At 42.9% G+C, this 18,059-nt stretch overlaps 1 pseudogene; it reads left to right on the plus strand.

Moving 5' to 3' along the window:
* Positions 1 to 4,713: 4,713 nt before the first annotated feature.
* Positions 4,714 to 16,155, plus strand: LOC120054599 (annotated as a pseudogene).
* Positions 16,156 to 18,059: the final 1,904 nt, after the last annotated feature.

Consider the following 18,059-nt stretch of genomic DNA (forward strand, 5'->3'; position numbering starts at 1 on the left):
AGGCGGTAGATCCCATCTATATGCGCTATTTCTATGCTTCCCGTACTAAAGTTTAGTTTTAATATTCTACATAGTTTAGCACAGAAAGCGTGGTCATTAGCCTCCCGGGTGGCGCAGTGGTGTAAGGCATCGCAGTGCTAGCTGTGCCACCAGAGACTGGGTTCGAGCCCAGGCTCTGTCGCAGCCGGCCGCGACCGGGAGGTCCATGGGGCGACGCACAATTGGCCTAGCATCGTCCGGGATAGGGAGGGTTTGGCCGGTAGGGATATCCTTGCCTCATCGTGCACTAGCGACTCCTGTGGCGGACCGGGCGCAGTGCACGCTGACCAGGTCGCTAGGTGTACGGTGTTTCCTCCGACACATTGGTGCGGCTGGCTTCCGGGCTGGATGCGCGCTGTGTTAAGAAGCAGTGGTTGGGTTGTGTTTCGGAGGACGCATGGCTTTCGACCTTCGCCTCTCCCGAGCCCGCACGGGAGTGTAGCGATGAGACAAGACAGTAACTACTAACAATTGGATACCACGAAATTGGGGAGAAAAGGGGGGGGGGGGGAATAAAAGAAGCGTGGTCATTAACTACAATGACCATAATCCATTGCACACCTACTTTTCCGGCCTGTAAATTTATTCTAGGTTAGTGTGGAACAGAAAGACAGAGAGAGAAAAGAGACAGAAAAATATGCAATCGAGAGGGATAGATAGCAGTTGCTTTGCGAGGTATCTCTATCTGAAAATACATGATCTAAGTGATTGATAATTGGTATTCAGCAGTCATAAAAGTATGACTTATTTACTTTGAAGAACTACTAATATAGGGATTTTGTCAGACAGCATAGGCAGCAGCTTTATAGAGATGAGATGACTTGGAATTAAATAATACAGTCATCAAATAAAACAAACAACTGAAATAAGTTACTAAAGTAAAGTCATGTGAATAAATGATGGTTAATAGGTGATAAGAAATACTGGGCAGTCACTAACATCATGGGAATTTAATTAATTGTTTTATTCTGTGTTACGGCATTCAACCCACATAATTCATAATGCATTTAATAATGTTAAAAATAAATCAATTGAAATCGAAAACCGTGATTATTTTTTTATAATGGAACTGAAACCAAACCTACCTCAAAAAGCACTAATCGCTCAGCACAGACAGCACTGGCCTGATTTTGACAAAACTTGGGTGAATAATGAGTCTTGCCATAGAGATCCAGCATTTACAAAATTACACTGATTGGCCAGATGGTGGCGCTATAACAAGAGATTGAAAATGCTACTTTAAAAGGTCACGCCCCTCACCTCGTTTGATCTAAAGTAATGAAATTCGGTACATTTGTCTCTCTCCTCACAAGGAACAAATTTGCCCCAGGGACACATAAAGTTAGAATCTTTTTGAAAAATACTTAACGCTTTTCTCAATAGGGGGTGCTGTTGGGACTTTGTAATAATTACGTTCCCAAATTAAACTGCCTCGTACTCAATTCTTGCTCGTACAATATGCATATTATTATTACTATTGGATAGAAAACACTCTCTAGTTTCTAAAACCGTTTGAATTATTTCTCTGAGTGAAACAGAACTCATTCTGCAGCACATTTCCTGTCAGGAAGTGAGATTTCTGAAATCGAGGTCCCTGTTCTGAGGTCAGTTTATAAGTCCCCATGTAAGCTACGGGGCTACATGCACTGCATACGCCTTCCTCTAGATGTCAGTAAGCGGTGAGAATTTGAATGGAGTGGATTGCACCATCTGGGGCCCTATATAAGACCGTGGAACGGAAGTACCGTTCTTTTCAACGGGGCGCCTGGCGCAAGAGGGACATCACAATGGCGTCCTGCAAAGCTTTCGTTTTAGCAGTTCTATATCTCCGGTCATGTTTTTATTCGTTATAGTTGTTAAAGACATCATAAGGTAGTTAATTTAAACCGACTTATAGCAGTTTATATCAGTTTATTGCGATTTTCTGGGATGTCTTTGTCACGCGCTTTCACGAGTTGGACACCTCTCCAGTGGGTGGCTATCGTTAGCTGCTATTTCGACAGGAGAAGAGGACATCTTTCAACCAAAAGACGATTGTTCTGGAGAAAGGACACCTTGCCCAAGATTCTGATGGAAGCTCAGCAAATAGTAAGCAGTCTTTATGCTGTTAATTCGTATTTATGTTGACAAATGTCAAATAATAATTCCGCCATGAATTTCGGTGCGGTCTCGCTTTAGCGCACGCTGTATGTTGAAGTAACGTTAATTTTAAAAATGTAACACAGCGATTGCATTAAGAACTAATTTGTCTTTAATTTGCTGTCCAACCTGTATTTTTTAGTCAAGTTTTGGATTAGTTACTGATTAGAATAGGTGCCTCTCCAAAGATTTCTCCCGACATTTTCTGGGCAGCTTGGCAACTTTTCTCATTGTATAACCACGATTTGTGCCACTAAATATGCACATTTTCGAACAAACTCTATATGCATTGTGTAATATGATGTTATAGGACTGTCATCTGAAGAATTCTGAGAAGGTTAGTGAAAAAAATTAATATATTTTGGTGGTTTATACGTTATCGCTATTTTTGGCTTGAATCAATGCTGTTGTGATGTTTGCTATTGTGGTAAGCTAATATAACGCTATATTGTGTTTTCGCTGTAAAACACTTAGAAAATCTGAAATATTGGCTGGATTCACAAGATCTGTGTCTTTCATTTGCTGTACGCTGTGTATTTTTAAGAAATGTTTTATGATGAGTAATTAGGTAATACACGATGGTCTCTGTAGTTATTCTAGTTGCTTTGGTGAGAGTTGTGATGGTGGCTGCAATGGTAAACTATGATTTATACCTGAAATATGCAAATTTTTCTAACAAAACATATGCTATACAATAAATATGTTATCAGACTGTCATCTCATGAAGTTGTTTCTTGGTTAGTGGCTATTTATATCTTTATTTGGTCGAATTTGTGATAGCTACTGATGCAGTAAAAAAATGGTGGAGTAAGAAAAGTGGTGTCTTTTGCTAACGTGGTTAGCTAATAGATTTACATATTGTGTCTTCCCTGTAAAACATTTTAAAAATCAGAAATGATGGCTGGATTCACAAGATGTGTATCTTTCATCTGGTGTCTTGGACTTGTGATTTAATGATATTTAGATGCTAGTATTTACTTGTGACGCTATGCTAGGCTATGCTAGTCAGCTTTTTTACTGACGGGGGTGCTCCCGGATCCGGGTTTGGGAGGAACTAGAAGTTAACGCACCGAATGACCGATCTGCATGCAACTTGATATGTTGCATCTATGGACAAAGGTCTCTCGGCAATACTTTCCAGACTAGTACCTCAAACAACACTGATCAATAAACATTCACATGGGTGTGGTCTGGCACATAAATGCATATAAATCAATCAAAGGTATTTGTATTGTAACAAAATGTGGTACACATGCTGCAAACACTGTCAAGACTAAACATATTAAAGAACATTCACATTGACCACATGGTGGTGCTATTACGGGCACATGTTTATATCTCTTGATGGGTTTGACTCAGAGTGATGACATTTGGAACACAGGTTCAGGGATAGGAATCTAGCTCACCCACACAATATCTTAGACACCACTAGCTCTGAATGATGCTTCTTACCATAGAGATCCGTCATTTACAAAATTACACTTATTGGCCCAAGCGGAGAGCAATACATCATTCCTGGGGGACGACATGTTTACTGTTGCCTTGTTTTATTCTTGAAGTACCGTATATAGGCTATATATACTTTTATGCTAGTGTATGATTCACTGACAACTTAATATAGGCCTACTGAAAGACTGCTTTTATACTGTATTATTTCAGAGATTGATATTTAAATTGATCTGTCATCATACATGATTTGTAAAGTGCCATCTCTCAAATTTAAATTCAAAACATATATTCTTCTTAGGGTAATCATTCACGCCATGATTAACCCACCAATTATTGGATGTGCTCTTGCTTCACAAATTAACGATCACTGTTTAAAAAAATGCACAAACAGTTCACTAATAAAAAAGTCAATAGGTCAGGTTTGACAGAGATTGGCCCAGTGAGCATGGTGGAGAGAATAGGGTTACTATCAAATGTAAAAAATTAGAAACCGTTTTCACACATACAATGGTTGTTAATTTAACCCCGCCCAAGATGTTTAAATTTACTTTAACAATAGACATGCTTTAACATTGCAGATCCATAGTGTCTGTTTTGGTCCTGTCTGTTAACTCCTGGTCTAATATGTTTATGTCAGTTCAAATATGTAATTACTGTTAAATACTAAAATGAAACAATGATTTTGATCTTCTGATTCAGTGTGGTGAATAAGTATTTATTTTTTATTTTTTTGCAGAACATTGTACATCATCAACCACCTACTGAGGCTCACACAATGGATGTACTTTGCATATTATCCCAGTGTCTAAGAACTCTCAAACCAGCTCAGTAAACTTAGATAGCAATTATTGTTTTACCCTTCACTTTAGCCTCTTATTGACGAGAGCTCGGAAAGGAGTAAGAAAATAGCTATATTCTTTGATTTGAGGCAGGATACCTGAAACGCGTATTTATTGAATCTCAAGGAAGCAATATACCTCATTATTTATTATTCGTATTATCTTGAAAAAAATGTTTAAGTTATTTTGAAAATGTCCGAATTTTTATAATTTTGTTTTGAGATTCAAATCGACATGTTTTTTTACAATGGAATCTACCAGTATAGCATCTCTAGCAGGAGCCACCACTGCCTATTCGAGTGATATGTCAGGCTACCTGTGGCTACTGATGTTGGGCTTTGTCATTGCCTTCATCCTGGCCTTCTTTGTGGGGGCCAATGATGTGGCCAACTTGTTTGGCACAGCGGTGGGCTCTGGCGTGGTCACCCTACGAGAGGCCTGCATCCTGGCCACTGTCTTTGAGACGGTAGGCTCCATGCTGCTGGTGGCCAAAGTCAGCGAGACCATCCGCAAGGGCATCATCGACGTGAACATGTACAATGGCTCCGAACACGTGCTGATGGCAGGCTCCATCAGTGCCATGTTTGGTGACTGCTTATATGACGATCATTGTTAGGAGTTCAGAAACTCCTTGCATACTATGTTGATTTAAGAGGTCTCAATGGCATTTGTTGATATCCTTATAAAGGCAACAAATGAGGACGTTGTTCATGCTTGTGTTCTACAGGTTCTGCTGTGTGGCAACTGATAGCTTCATTTTTAAAGTTCCCTATATCTGGAACCCACTGTATTGTGGGTGCAACAATTGGTTTCTCTATGGTAGCCAAAGGTCATCATGGGGTCAAATGGATGGAGCTACTAAGTATTGGTGTGTAAATGACTGTGGTGATACGCTGCAATAAGGACTTGCTCAGACATGATAATTATGAGATGATGATATCACATTATTAGGGTGACAAAATAAGGGTTGAAAAAAATAAAAAATAAAAATGCTTATGACAAGTCTTACAATGCATTACATCTGTATCGTAATGCATTATTACCATATAGTATTGGTCAGAGACTCATTGAAATATGCTTTGACATAATTATCTTTAGAAATATCTCTCTTTTCTCTCTGCAGTGGTATCCTGGTTCCTCTCACCTCTGCTGTCAGGCATCATGTCTGCAATTCTCTTCTATTTTGTTCGCAGGTTCATCCTGAATAAGGTAAGAGGGGTAAACCTGTAATATTGTTTTTAGTGTTTCAACTTTCTCCTGACGAGAGAATGTAGAAGGATGAAATTACTGTGTCAGCACACAATGGGGAATATCTGAGGAATCTATGAAATAATAGTGACATTTAATAAGTGGTCCTTAGCCATGTGCTCCAAGCCAGATCGCACCCCACCTGTCTTCCTCAGGAGGATCCTGTTCCCAACGGCCTGAGAGCTCTCCCTGTCTTCTATGCTATCACCATGGCCATCAACTTCTTCTCGATCATGTTCACTGGAGCCCCCCGTGAGTACACACTCTCAGTCACTATGCACACATACACCCCACTCACTTCATCCTCCCAAAGCACTAATGCAGGGACCATTGAAACCCTCTGGGGCACCCTTGATGCCTTATTAAAAAGTGTCACTGGAGGCATAAAGGAGTCTGCTATGATGAAATGTGTTAATATTTCAGTCCCAATGTTTTGTCATTCAGCGTATTTAACTACCTGATTTTTTTTTTAAAGAAAACATGCCGCTGTCAGAACCTCTAAAATTACATGTTTTATACTGTGCTGTGGGATACAATTTTATTTTATTGCACACAGTAGACACATCCAACAATATGGGCTACTGTGTATGATATTGCTCACATATTTACCACACTCGTTTTCATGCTTGCCCACATACTTTTACACTTACCCTTACTCATGTGTTCTGTTTCTCAGACATTGAGTAACACAACTGATGCTGATAATCTCACTCATGCTAACAGACACACATAATCAGAACCACACAATCTTGTAAGGCTTCATTTAGAAGATATGAAATGTTCTCTTGGGAGCCCCTCATTGTATCTATGGCAGTAGGAGAGTTATTGTCACTGCATTACAGTATTTGCTATCCTGTATATTTTTATTATTGCTGTAAATGGTGTTTTGCTTCCTGTCTCTCACATCTGTCAAATTTGATTGACTCGTTGGCCATACATTAGTTTTGATCTGTAACATTTTATTAGCTACTGGATTAAATAGGTAAGTATTGAGAAAATGTGCATTACTAACCTCTATAGTATAAAAATATGTTAAAAAGTTGAAACAATAGGTTGGTACATAAACTCAGCAAAAAAATAAACATCCCTTTTTCATATCTCCCTGACTAGCTTTAAGCACCAGCTGTCAGAGCAGCTCACAGATCACTGCACCTGTACATAGCCAATTTGTAAATAGCCCATCCAACTACCTCACCATATTGTTATTTCTTTTATTTATTTTGCTCCTTTGCACCCCAGTACCGCTACTTGCACACTCATCTTTTGAACATCTATCACCCCCGTGTTTAATTTGCCATACTGAGGGCCTCCCGGGTGGCGCAGTGGTCTAGGGCACTGCATCGCAGTGCTAGCTGCGCCACCAGAGTCTCTGGGTTCGCGCCCAGGCTCTGTCGCAGCCGGCCGCAACCGGGAGGTCCGTGGGGCGACGCACAATTGGGCTAGCGTCGTCCGGGTTAGGGAGGGTTTGGCCGGTAGGGATATCCTTGTCTCATCGCGCTCCAGCGACTCCTGTGGCGGGCCGGGTGCAGTGCGCGCTAACCAAGGGGGCCAGGTGCACGGTGTTTCCTCCGACACATTGGTGCGGCTGGCTTCCGGGTTGGAGGCGCGCTGTTTTAAGAAGCAGTGCGGCTTGGTTGGGTTGTGCTTCGGAGGACGCGTGGCTTTCGACCTTCGTCTCTCCCGAGCCCGTACGGGAGTTGTAGCGATGAGACAAGATAGTAATTACTAGCGATTGGATACCACGAAAATTGGGGAGAAAAGGGGATAAAAAATAATTTAAAATAAAAAATTATAATAAATAAATAATTTGCCATACTGTAATAATTTCGCCACTAAGGCCTCATTTGCACACACTGTATATAGACTTTCTCTATTGTATTATTGACTGTATGTGAGTTTATTCCATGTGTAACTCTGTGTTGTTGTTTGTGTGGCACTGCTTTGCTTTATCTTGGCCAGGTCGCAGTTGTAAATGAGAACTTGTTTTCAACTAGCCTACCTGGTTAAATAAAAAAATAAAAAGGTAATTCGTAAAAATCCAAATTACTTCACAGATCTTCATTGTAAAGGGTTTAAACACTGTGGGGTGTTCAACACACATGCTTGTTCAATGAACCATAAATAATTAATGAACATGTAACTGTGGAATGGTCATTAAGACACTAACAGCTTACAGACGGTAGGCAATTTTCCTGGGCCACTATAACTGTGTCCTTTGATTGGTGTCCTTTGATTAGTTCCTGCGCGCGACAGATGTAGCTCGACATTTTCTTTCTCTGTAGTATTGAATAGGTTACCGTCCGGTTGAAATATTATCGATTATGTATGTTAAAAACAACCTGAGGATTGATTATAAAAAACCTTTGACATGTTTCTACGAACATTACGGATACTTTTTGGAGTTTTCGTCTGCCCTTCAGGAACGGAACGAGCCTGTGGTTTTCTGAACATAACGCGCAAACCAAATGGCGGTTTTTGGCTATAAAACTCATCTTTATCGAACAAAAAGAACATTTATTGTGTAACTGGGAGTCTCGTGAGTACAAACATCCGAAGATTATCAAAGGTAAGCGATTAATTTGATTGCTTTTCTGACTTTCGTGACCAAGCTAATTTAAGGCTAGCTGTTCTTAGTGTTTTGTCTAGTGATTGATAAACTCACAAACGCTTGGATTGCTTTCGCTGTAAAGCATATTTTCAAAATCTGACACGATAGGTGGATTAACAACATGCTAAGCTGTGTTTTGGTATATTTCACTTGTGATTTCATGATTTATAAATATTTTTAGTATTATTTTTGAATTTGGCGCTCTGCAGTTTAGCGGTTGTTGTTGATAAATGATCCCGGTAACGGGATCCGTGCGTCAAGAAGTTAACATTAGAAGCCTCCTCCCTAAGTTTGTTTTATTCACTGCTTTAGCACACTCTGCCAACCCGGATGTCCTAGCCGTGTCTGAATCCTGGCTTAGGAAGACCACCAAAAACTCTGAAATCTCCATCCCTAACTACAACATTTTCAGACAAGATAAAACGGCCAAAGGGGGCAGTGTTGCAATCTACGGCAGAGATAACCTGCAGAGTTCTGTCCTACTATCCAGGTCTGTACCCAAACAATTTGAACTTCTACTTTTAAAAATCCACCTCTCTAAAAACAAGTCTCTCACCGTTGCCGCTTGCTATAGACCACCCTCTGCCCCCAGCTGTGCTCTGGACACCATATGTGAACTGATTGCCCCCCCATCTATCTTCAGAGATCGTGCTGCTAGGTGACCTAAACTGGGACATGCTTAACACCATGGCCATCCTACAATCTAAGCTTGTTGCCCTCAATCTCACACAAATTATCAATGAACCTACCAGGTACAACCCCAAAGCCGTAAATACGGGCACCCTCATAGATATCATCCAAACCAACTTGCCCTCTAAATACACCTCTACTGTTTTCAACCAAGATCTCAGCGATCACTGCCTCATTGCCTGTATCCATAATGGGTCAGCGGTCAAACGACCTCCACTCATCACTGTCAAACGCTCCCTGAAACACTTCAGCGAGCAGGCCTTTCTAATCGATCTGGCCCGGGTATCCTGGAAGGATATTGACCTCATCCCGTCAGTAGAGGATGCCTGGTTATTCTTTAAAAATGCCTTCCTCACCATCTTAAATAAGCATGCCCCATTCAAGAAATGTAGAACCAGGAACAGATATAGCCCTTGGTTCTCTCCAGACCTGACTGCCCTTAACCAGCACAAAAACATCCTGTGGCGTTCTGAATTAGCATCGAACAGCCCCCGAGATATGCAACTTTTCAGGGAAGTTAGGAACAAATATACACAGGCAGTTAGAAAAGCCAAGGCTAGCTTTTTCAAACAGAAATTTGCTTCCTGCAACACAAACTCAAAAAAGTTCTGGGACACTGTAAAGTCCATTGAGAATAAGAGCACCTCCTCCCAGCTGCCCACTGCACTGAGGATAGGAAACTTTGTCACCACCGATAAATCCACTATAATTGAGAATTTCAATAAGAATTTTTCTACCGCTGGCCATGCTTTCCACCTGGCTACCCCTACCCCGGTCAACAGCACTGCACCCCCCACAGCAACTCGCCCAAGCCTTCCCCATTTCTCCTTCTCCCAAATCCAGTCAGCTGATGTTCTGAAAGAGCTGCAAAATCTGGATCCCTACAAATCAGCCGGGCTAGACAATCTGGACCCTTTCTTTCTAAAATTATCTGCCGAAATTGTTGCAACCCCTATTACTAGCCTGTTTTACCTCTCTTTCGTGTCGTCTGAGATTCCCAAAGATTGGAAAGCAGCTGCGGTCATCCCCCTCTTCAAAGGGGGGGACACTCTTGACCCAAACTGCTACAGACCTATATCTATCCTACCCTGCCTTTCTAAGGTCTTCAAAAGCCAAGTTAACAAACAGATTACCGACCATTTCGAATCCCACCGTACCTTCTCCACTATGCAATCTGGTTTCAGAGCTGGTCATGGGTGCACCTCAGCCACGCTCAAGGTCCTAAACGATATCTTAACCTCCATCGATAAGAAACAATACTGTTCAGCCTTATTCATTGACCTGGCCAAGGCTTTCGACTCTGTCAATCACCACATCCTCATCAGCAGACTCAACAGCCTCGGTTTCTCAAATGATTGCCTCGCCTGGTTCACCAACTACTTTTCCGATAGAGTTCAGTGTGTCAAATCGGAGGGCCTGTTGTCCGGGCCTCTGGCAGTCTCTATGGGGGTGCCACAGGTTTCAATTCTTGGGCCAACTCTTTTCTCTGTATACATCAATGATGTCGCTCTTGCTGCTGGTGAGTCTCTGATCCACCTCTACGCAGACGACACCATTCTGTATACTTCTGGCCCTTCTTTGGACACTGTGTTAACTACCCTCCAGACGAGCTTCAATGCCCTTCAACTCTCCTTCCGTAGCCTCCAACTGCTCTTAAATACAAGTAAAACTAAATGCATGCTCTTCAACCGATCGCTGCCTACACCTGCCCGCCCGCAAAAAATCACTACTCTGGACGGTTCTGACTTAGAATATGTGGACAACTACAAATACCTAGGTGTCTGATTAGACTGTAAACTCTCCTTCCAGACGCACATCAAACATCTCCAATCCAAAGTTAAATCTAGAATTGGCTTCCTATTGTGCAACAAAGCATCCTTCACTCATGCTGCCAAACATACCCTCGTAAAACTGACCATCCTACCAATCCTCGACTTCGGCGATTTAATTTACAAAATAGCCTCCAATACCCTACTCAATAAATTGGATGCAGTCTATCACAGTGCCATCCGTTTTGTCACCAAAGCCCCATATACTACCCACCACTGCGACCTGTACGCTCTCGTTGGCTGGCCCTCGCTTCATACTCATCGCCAAACCCACTGGTTCTAGGTCATCTACAAGACCCTGCTAGGTAAAGTCCCGCCTTATCTCAGCTCGCTGGTCACCATAGCAGCACCCACCCGTAGCACGTGCTCCAGCAGGTATATCTCACTGGTCATCCCCAAAGCCAATTCCTACTTTGGTCGTCTTTCCTTCCAGTTCTCTGCTGCCAATGGAACGAACTACAAAAATCTCTGAAACTGGAAACACTTATCTCCCTCACCAGCTTTAAGCACCAGCTGTCAGAGCAGCTGCAGATCACTGCACCTGTACATAGCCTGTAAATAGCCCAAACAATTACCTCATCCCCTACTGTATTTATTTATTTTGCTCCCTTGCACCCCAGTATTTCTACTTTGCACATTCAGCTACTGCAAATCTACAATTCCAGTGTTTTTAATTGCTATATTGTATTTACTTCACCACCGTGGCCTTTTTATTGCCTTTACCTCCCTTATCTCACCTCATTTGCTCACATTGTATATAGACTTGTTTTTGTACTGTATTATTAACTGTATGTTTGCTTTACTCCATGTGTAACTCTGTGTTGTTGTATGTGTCGAACTGCTTTGCTTTATCTTGGCCAGGTCGCAGTTGTAAATGAGAACTTGTTCTCAACTTGCCTACCTGGTTAAACAAAGGTAAAAAAAAAAAACTATTAAGGTCACAGTTTTAAAAACGTAGGACACTAAAGAGGCCTTTCTACTGACTCTGAAAAACAGCAAAAGAAAGATGCCCAGGGTCCCTGCTCATCTGCGTGAACGTGCCTTAGGCATGCTGCAAGGAGGCATGAGGACTGCAGATGTGGCCAGGGCAATAAATTGCAATGTCCGTACTGTGAGACGCCTAAGACAGCGCTACAGGGAGACAGGATGGACAGATGATCGTCCTCGCAGTGGCAGACCACGTGTAACAACACCTGCACAGGATTGGTACATCCGAACATCACACCTCTGGGACAGGTACAGGATGGCAACAACAACTGCCCGAGTTACACCAGGAACGCACAATCCCTCCATCAGTGCTCAGACTGTCCGCAATAGGCTGAGAGAGGCTGGACTGAGGGCTTGTAGGCCTGTTGTAAGGCAGGTCCTCACCAGACATCACCGGCAACAACGTCGCCTATGGACACAAACCCACCGTCGCAGGACCAGACAGGACTGGCAAAAAGTGCTCTTCACTGACGAGTCGCTGTTTTGTCTCACCAGGGGTGATGGTGAAATTTGCGATTTATTGTCGAAGGAATGAGCATTACAAAGGCCTGTACCCTGGAGCAGGATCGATTTGGAGGTGGAGGGTCCGTCATGGTCTGGGGTGGTGTCACAGCATCATCGGACTGAGCTTGTTGTCATTGCAGGCAATCTCAATGCTGTGCATTACAGGGTAGACATCCTCCTCCCTCATGTGGTACCCTTCCTGCAGGCTAATCCTGACATGAACCTCCAGCATGACAATGCCACCAGCCATACTACTCGTTCTGTGTGTGATTTCCTGCAAGACAGGAATGTCAGTATTCTACCATGGCCAGCGAAGAACCCGGATCTCAATCCCATTGAGCACGTCTGGGACCTGTTGGATCGGAGGGTGAGGGCCATTCCCCCGAGAAATGTCCGGGAACTTGCAGGTGCCTTGGTGGAAGAGTGGGGTAACATCTCACAGCAAGAACTGGCAAATCTGGTGCAGTCCATGAGGAGGAGATGCACTGCATTACTTAATGCAGCTGGTGGCCACACCAGACACTGACTGTTACTTTTGATTTTGACCCCCCCCTTTGTTCAGGGACACATTATTCCATTTCTGTTAGTCACATGTCTGTGGAACTTGTTCAGTTTAGGTCTCAGTTGTTGAATCTTGTTATGTTCATACAAATATATACACATGTTAAGTTTGCTGAAAATAAACGCAGTTGACAGTGAGAGGACGTTTCTTTATTTGCTGAGTTTAGTAATCCACTGTCCTAGTTGAAAGTGACCCTGATAAGTTCCTCTTCAGTACCTGTCTGACTCACATTATTTGTTGCTGCATGTCCTCTTTCTGATACTGCTCATATCTGAGTATGTACACAAATAGCTTAGTTGGAAGTGAAAAAGTTCTGAAGAAATTCTACCACGTGTCTCCTATCTCATGCGGTCATGAAGTAGGAAGGGACCGAGAAACGACGAATTAGAGACAGCAAGAGGGGTCATTTAGTTTTTACCATCCTTGTGATTATCTAAAAGGACTTTGAAGGCACAAGCAACAGTACACTCAATAGTATACTTGACATTTGTGTATGGTAAATGAAACGGACAGTTTCTACTAAATTACTGAATTATATGCATTTCTAGTTTTAGGAAAGGCGTGTAACCCAACTACACATTTCAACTGAAACATTTGAAGAGAATGTGTTTGATGTGGTTGCTTTGACTGTGATATAGTACAGTAGCAAATATTGCAATTCCCATACCAGGTGCTGTGTAGAAGGATGACCTTGAATTATGTGAAGGGTACATGCTTTAGTGACAGCGCCCTCTACGCCTCACCCTTGTCTGAGCATTCTGTCCCCTGTTCCCTTGTCCTGTACACAGTGCTGGGGTTCGACCAAATGCCATGGTAGGTAACACTGCTCATCTCGCTGGGCTGCGCTCTCATCACAGCCCTGGTTGTGTGGTTCTTCGTCTGTCCACGGCTCAAGAAGAAGATGAAGCGTAAATCTCATTGCTGTTATACAACTTTCAACTTTGAAAGGGAATCGATTGATGTAGAAATAATGCTGATTGCTGCCTTGCTGCTGTTTGTCCATCAGGTGAAGTGGCCTCCAGTCGCTGTGAAACTCCACTGATGGAGAAGACCCCCTCCAAACCTGCCCCACAGGAGCATCCCTCCACAATCAAACCTTGTGACTCCGTTCCCCAGACACCACCAGCCGATAAGCAAAGGGTGGCCTTTAACATTGGAGGCTCAGAGGAGGCTGATCTGGACAGCAACATGGACACCAAAGACTTGGACGTCAGCAATAGTGAGATCCCCTAGTGACTAGTGACAAAATGATTAAGCTTTATAGTATTTTTCCACTCATCTTTATTGTTTGAATTGGATGTATTGTTGCTGGTTATCCCTGTTAGGTATTAATGGCAGAATGGGCCCCATGACTATCACAGACCCACACAATGGCCAAGCCCACACTGTACAAAAGGACTCAGGGCTCTACAAAGACCTACTACACAAGCTTCACCTGGCTAAGGTGGGAGACTGCATTGATGACGACGACGGACGACCCATACGGCGAAACAACAGCTACACCTCCTACACCCTGGCCATCTATGGCATCCATGGGGACCGCAGATGCAAGGGGGGGCGCTAGCAGATCAGCTCAGGAGATTGCGGCTGGACAGCTACAACAGCTACCGCTTGGCAGAGGCAGAGGCAGATGGTGGTACAGTGGTTAAGGAGGAGGCAGAGGCTGTGGGGCTGACAATGGAGGCAGGCAAGGACATACTTCTAGAGGAGGATGAGCTGGAGGTGGACCGGCCAGAGGTCACACATCTCTTCCGGTTCATACAGATCCTCACTGCTTGTTTCAGCTCCTTCGCCCATGGAGGCAACGATGTCAGGTATGCTAGGACAGGGAATATTTAAGCAATAAATGGACAATATACCATGGCTAAGGGCTGTACTTAAGCACAACGAAACGCAGAGTACCTGGATACAGCCCTTAGCCGTGGTACTGTATATTGGCCATATACCACAAACCCCTGAGGTGCCTTATTGCTATTACAAACTGGTTACCAACGTAATTGGTCAAAATAAATGTTTTGTCATAACCGTGGTATACGGTCTGATATACCACGGCTGTCAGCCAATCAGAATTCAGTGCTCGAACCACCCAGTTTATAAAGAGAAATAATTACTGTCTGCTTATTATTATAGGCTGATTATGTGAAGTAAGTATGCTCTCCTTTTTTATTCTCTCTCAGTAATGCAATTGGTGCTCTGGTGGCCCTGTGGCTGGTGTTTGAGAGTGGCTCTGTGGTGTCCAATGCCCCCACACCCATCTGGTTGCTTTTGTATGGAGGAGTGGGCATCACTGCTGGGATCTGGGTGTGGGGACGCAAAGTGATCCAGACCATTGGCAAGGACCTCACCCCAATCACCCCCTCCAGGTATACCATGCACTGAAACTATCTGTGTTTTACATACGTAAGTTTGTGGGCCAATACAACAAAATATCACATTGTTCAAACTCCCAAAGTCTATTCAGTATGAATATCATTCAATGTTCTCTTGTATCTTATTACACAGTATATAATTCTTGCGAATCTTATTTGCTCCTTCCAGTGGATTCAGCATTGAACTGTCCTCAGCGCTCACAGTGGTAGTAGCCTCTAATATTGGTCTCCCTGTCAGCACAACTCACTGCAAGGTAATTCAAGTTTAACTGTATAGATGAGTCGGGTCAATTTTGAGCCTAACAACAAAAAAACTGGCTAGAGCGCTATACCACTGTTATTGAATAATTTGGAAACTTTGTCTTATAATACCATAACGGAGGAATCGCATGACACTTAAATACGTAACAATTCACTCATTAATTGACCAGTGTGAGCTAGTAGAAATCAGTGTGAACCTGTGGATAGTGTTGAGTAAACTTGTTTTTGTTGTGTGCACTCAGGTGGGCTCTGTGGTTGCTGTTGGATGGCTGCGCTCAAGGAAGGCTGACTGGCATCTGTTCAGGAATATCTTCATCGACTGGTTTGTAACCGTCCCCATCTCTGGGCTCATCAGTGCTGCCATCATGGCTCTCTTCATCTATTACATCCTGTGAGGTTCGAATGGACCTGAGATGACCCCTGCCCTCAATCTGTGTTGAAAAATGTGTGTTTTCAGCATTTGTACATACCAAGTCCTGACTTTGTTTCTTTATACACGTGTTTACTGCACAGTACCCAGCATCACAGATGTTGATTACTACATAATGTTGAACATCTGCCATGTAATAAAAAAAAATGTATTGTTAATGTCTAGTTTACAGATCATGCTAAAACTAGAAAGAGTTGTACATCCAGAGGCATTAGTAATGAAATGTTTTATTCAAAATAAAATTACATTACCAAACCATTTGTTGTTGTGGTTATAAGCTTAGTACACATTTACCAGCAAGAAAATACAGTGCAATGAAAAAGTTTAAAAGTAAATTAATTTTGAATAGTCAACTTTTTTCTTTTTTTTTTAACCTTTATTTATCTAGGCATGTCAGTTAAGAACAAATTCTTATTTACAATGACAGCCTACCAAAAGGCCTCCTGCGGTGACGGGGGCTGGGATTAAAAATGAATCAAATATAAACATAGGACAAAACAAACATCACGACAAGAGAGACAAGACAACACTACATAAAGACAGACCTAAGACAACAACATAGCAAGGCAGCAACACATGACAACACAGCATGGTAGCAACACAACATAACAACAACATGGTAGCAACACAACATGGTAATAGCACAAAACATGGTAAAAACATTATTGGACACAGACAACAGCACAAAGGGCAAGAAGGTAGAGACAATAATACATCACACAAAGCAGCCACAACTGTCAGTAAGAGTGTCCATGATTGAGTCTTTAAATGAAGAGATTGAGATAAAACTGTCCAGTTTGAGTGTTTTTTTGCAGCTCGTTCCAGTCGCTAGCTGCAGCGAACTGAAAAGAGGAGTGACCTAGGGATGTGTGTGCTTTTGGAACCTTCAACAGAATGTGACTGGCAGAACAGGTGTTGTATGTGGAGGATGGGGGCTGCAGTAGATATCTCAGATAGGGGGGAGTGAGGCCTAAGAGGGTTTTATAAATAAGCATCAACCAGTGTGTCTTGCGAGGGGTATACAGAGATGACCAGTTTACAGAGGAGTATAGAGTGCAGTGACGCGTCCTATAAGGAGCATTGGTGGCAAATCTGATGGCCGAATGGTAAAGAACATCTAGCTGCTCGAGAGCACCCTTGCCTGCCGATCTATAAATGATGTCTCCGTAATCTTGCATGGGAAGGATGGTCATCTGAATCAGGGTTAGTTTGGCAGCTGGGGAAAGAGGAGCGATTACGATAGAGGAAACCAAGTCTTAATTTAACTTTAGCCTGCAGCTTTGATATGTGCTGAGAGAAGGACAGTGTACCGTCTAGCCATACTCCCAAGTACTTGTATGAGGTGACTACCTCAAACTCTAAACACTCAGAGGTAGTAATCACACCTGTGGGGAGAGGGGCATTCTCCTTACCAAACCACATTACCTTTGTTTTGGAGGTGTTCAGAACAAGGTTAAGGGCAGAGAAAGCTTGTTGGACACTAAGATAGCTTTGTTGTAGAGCATTTAACACAAAATCCGGGGAGGGGCCAGCTGAGTATAAGACATTATCATCTGCATTTAAATGGGTGAGAGAGCTTCCTACTGCTTGAGCAATGTTGTTGATGTAAATTGAGACGAGCGTGGGGCCTAGGATCGAGCCATGGGGGACTCCTTTGGCGACAGGCAGTGGCTGAGACAGTAGATTTTCTGGCTTTATACGCTGCACTCTTTGAGAGAGGTAGTTAGAAAACCAGGCCCACAAGAATGGAATGGTCTACCGTATCAAAAGATTTGACCAAGTCAATAAAAACAGCAGCACAACATTGCTTAGAATCAAGGGCAATGGTGACATCATTGAGGACCTTCAAGGTTGCAGTGACACATCCATAACCTGAGCGGAAACCAGATTGCATACCTGAGAGAATACTATAGACATCAAGAAAGCCAGTCAGTTGAATATTGACAAGTTTTTACAACACTTTTGATAAACAGGGCAAAATAGAAATATCCCTATAACAGTTACAGTAGGATCAGCTTGATCTCCACCTTTAAATACAGGATGAACCGTGGCTGCCTTCCAAGCAATGGGAACCTCCCCAGAAAGGACCTCGGACTCAGTGACTG

This window comes from Salvelinus namaycush, chromosome 1 (genome assembly GCF_016432855.1).
Source record: "Salvelinus namaycush isolate Seneca chromosome 1, SaNama_1.0, whole genome shotgun sequence".
Classification (NCBI taxonomy): Eukaryota; Metazoa; Chordata; class Actinopteri; order Salmoniformes; family Salmonidae; genus Salvelinus; species Salvelinus namaycush.